Genomic DNA, 3,525 nt, shown 5'->3' on the forward strand with positions numbered 1-3,525 from the left:
TGAATGGACAGGAGTGGTATTACAGTCCCAACACTAATACACACCATAGTCAGTAATATTTCTTGGGATTTTCAGAACCCAAAATATGTGATTGCTTTCAGATAACATAAGATATGGGTCAAAGATATGAACCATTGCAGGATTAACTACTGTAGTACTCACTCATTTGTGATTAAATATATACTTCTTTGAATTTCCTATATGAATTTCATTTTTGGATGTTATCTTTATTAACTTTTAGAATGACAATTCAACTAGTTTTGAATAAGTAAACTCACTAGGATAAAGTTATTTCCTACAGCTGCATTGTCTCTTTAAATTTTTTTTTTGTTATTTGGATAGTATGCATATTTACTAAACAGTGAAAGATTAAATAGTCAACCACATCATGTTATGACAATTCATCTATCAATTGTTCAGGATATCACACTTGCTTTCCCCAAATTATCACCTTTCAGCACTCCCATAAATGCAGCTGGCATGATTTCAGATCCTTTGACAATGTCTTCACAGTACTGGATTTTGCCATCTACAGCCCATTTCATCAACTCTTTCAGAGCCTTCTTATGGACCTCTACTTGCCACTTGCTGAAGTGGAACCCTTCTATGTGGAGTTGCTCATAGATGATACTCTCTGGGGATAAGCCTGGGGGCAATGGTCCAATGCAGTTATATACAGAGATGGCCCCACAGATCACAATTCTTTCAAAATCCTTCATGTAGGGTAAAACAGTGTTGGAGAACTCTCCAGCTACATTATAAAAATAGCAATCATAACCATCAGAAGAGGCTTTTCTCAATGCTTCTTCTAAAGAATCTACTGCCTTGTAGTTAAAGGCAACATCAAATTCAACTTGTTTAAGAAAGGCAAACTTTGCATCAGATTCTGCAGTTCCAACAACTTTGCAGCCCTTGAGCATAGCTATCTGCCCCACAACAGAGCTGACTACTTCTGCTGCTGCATTAACTAGCACTGTTTCTCCACTCTGCTGCACAGATGTCCAGCAGGACAAATTAAGTTGTTATGCCTGGCATTCCAATAGTCCCCAGGCACAAAGACAGTGTTAATATATCTGGCCACCTTATAGGCAGTCGTTCAAGTCTTTTCCCATCAGAAATGGAGTGTGTTGTCCAGCCTGAAAGACCTACCATGATAGTTCCTTTTGGGAAGGCTGAGTTTTTACTTTCCACAACTCTGGCCACTTGCTCCCCACCATTGTATCTCCCTCCTTCATCTTTTTGGATGTCAATCTCATGTAAGAATCCACAGAGAGAAATAAGACTTAAAGAAGGACCTCTCCATTTTTCAAGGGTGAGAGCTTTTGAGTCTTCAACTCAAAAGTTACTCCTGAGGAGAATTGCCCCGAAAGTGCTTCTTCAGGGTCTAGCTCTTAGCATTAACCGTCGTGAGGTTCTAGAGTCTGCTGGTCCCACTTCCTAGATGTACCTCAAGGATTGCTAGTCTATATTGTACTTTTTAAAGAATACAAAATAGTGGGCTGAAAAAAAATAGTGGGTTGAACCAATAGCTCAGAGGATTAAAGCACCTGCAAGCAGGTTCAGGGGTCAGGGTTCAATCCCTGGGCCTGCCGTGCTGGCCGCGCGCCTGGGGCATGCTGAAATGGTGAGTGAGACTGGGAGTAGTGGTGTGTGCTTGTAATTCCAGCTCTTGGGAGGCTGTAAACAGGAGAATCACTACAAGTCTGATCTAGTAGTGAGACCTGGAACACCCTGTAAACCCTTCCCTAAAAATACAGAAAAAAAAAAAAAAAAAAAAAAAAAAAAAAAAAGAAATGGTCAGGGAGATAGTTCAATGGTGTAAGCACCTGTCTGGCAAGCCCAAGGTCCTGAGTTTGATCCCTGGCACCACAAAACAAATAAACAAAAAAACCCACAAAAGAATAAAAGAATACAAAATAGTGAAAAAAGCATTAGAAATTGTACAAAATTTTACTAAACAAAGTAACAGGAATTCTACAATTGTTGGTGTATTGCATGGGGTTATCTTCAAGTTACTTTTTAGGTTACCAGACATAAGCCTTCAAAATTGGTTAAAAGAAGAAAAAAAATATAAAAAGTTATAAGTAATTAAAAGGAAATGTAAGAACAAGAGAAACAATTAAGCATTAACTGCTCTTTTCAAAAGACTAGCAGAAATTGGCAGGACAATTATCCAAATTATCTTGCATTTTACCTAAATATATCTTTTTCCCTTCTTTTTTCCCCCTTTTTCTCATTCAGTTTTTCTTCCCATTAATCAAAATATTTCCCTTTCACAACTTCTATTGTGCCTTTTAGATTTTAATTACTCTTTCTGGTTGTCGCAGTAGTATGACAATATGATGTTTGCACTTGTGGGTCTGATTTATTTTACTCACTAAACATTCTCTAGTTGTAACCATTTATGTACAAAACAATCAAATTTATCTTTTTTATAGCTGACTAATACTCTTTTGCATAAAAATACCTCAACATTTTTATCCATTCCTCAGTTGATGGACATTTGTGTTGCTTCCTAGATTTTAGCTATGACAAATTGTGCTGCAATAAACATGGGTGCACCTCTATCACTGTGATATGATGATTTTAGTTCTCGACATATGAATGCATGAAGACATGAGAAACCTATAGATAAAATCATAAGACCTATTTTCACATTGCTCCGCCCCAAGTTTATTCTCTGCTGGGATATTTGAGTGCATTTGATGAGAGCGATATTGTGAAAAGGAAAAAAGGAAAGGGAGATGGAATGTTTCAGGCTTCCAGTTTTTTCCTCTCCTTATCACTACAGATGCACTATACTTACTACAGTGTAAAAGCCTAGCTTCCCCTAACTCACTTAACTATATAGCTTAGAAACACTGTACAGTCTCAAGTATTTTCCTTGTGACTAAATTCATGGATTGCTTGATGCTGTGAAACTTAGGGAGAATCCTGCAATATATTGCTAGACTGAAGAAGAGAACAAAGTTCAAAATTCAAAATTTGAACTATGGTTTCTACTAAATGAAGATAGTTTTCTAACCATCATAAATTTAAAAATAAAAAATTAAATTTAATTCTCAGTTTTCAACTGACTCCAGTAGTACTACCCGCTCCAGTCTGGGTAGTAATGGCTCCTCCTGTTTCCAACCCCTTGGTGTACCCACATGCATCCTACTTGCATTACCTCTAGAAGTAGTCCCCTCCTGATATTCTCTTAAAATTTTGTAGTGAATAAATCTTTTGTTTCAACTGTGATCCATATTGATCCAGAGGAATGTTAGCTTTATTTATAGAAAAATATATTTTACGTACTTACAAAAGAAATCCCTGAACTGTAAGAAAAATCAGGATTGGTTCTTGTGACTATGGATGCTTTCCTGATTTGGTTGCTCTCCCATGCTTAGGACTGGGTAAGGGGTTTTGTGCTCTGAGTCCTGTGATTCAACGGTACCTTTTCTGACCTCAAGCTCTGATCCTTACATAAGACTGATGAGTCTTTCAAGATAAGAGTGTCCTCCACCCCCCTATATCACCACACCT

General features: G+C 37.4%; 1 pseudogene; it reads right to left on the minus strand.

The window, feature by feature from the left end:
• Positions 1–416: 416 nt before the first annotated feature.
• Positions 417–3,155, minus strand: LOC101580068 (annotated as a pseudogene).
• Positions 3,156–3,525: the final 370 nt, after the last annotated feature.

Source organism: Octodon degus, unplaced genomic scaffold (assembly GCF_000260255.1).
Source record: "Octodon degus isolate 3935 unplaced genomic scaffold, OctDeg1.0 scaffold00269, whole genome shotgun sequence".
Taxonomy (NCBI): domain Eukaryota; kingdom Metazoa; phylum Chordata; class Mammalia; order Rodentia; family Octodontidae; genus Octodon; species Octodon degus.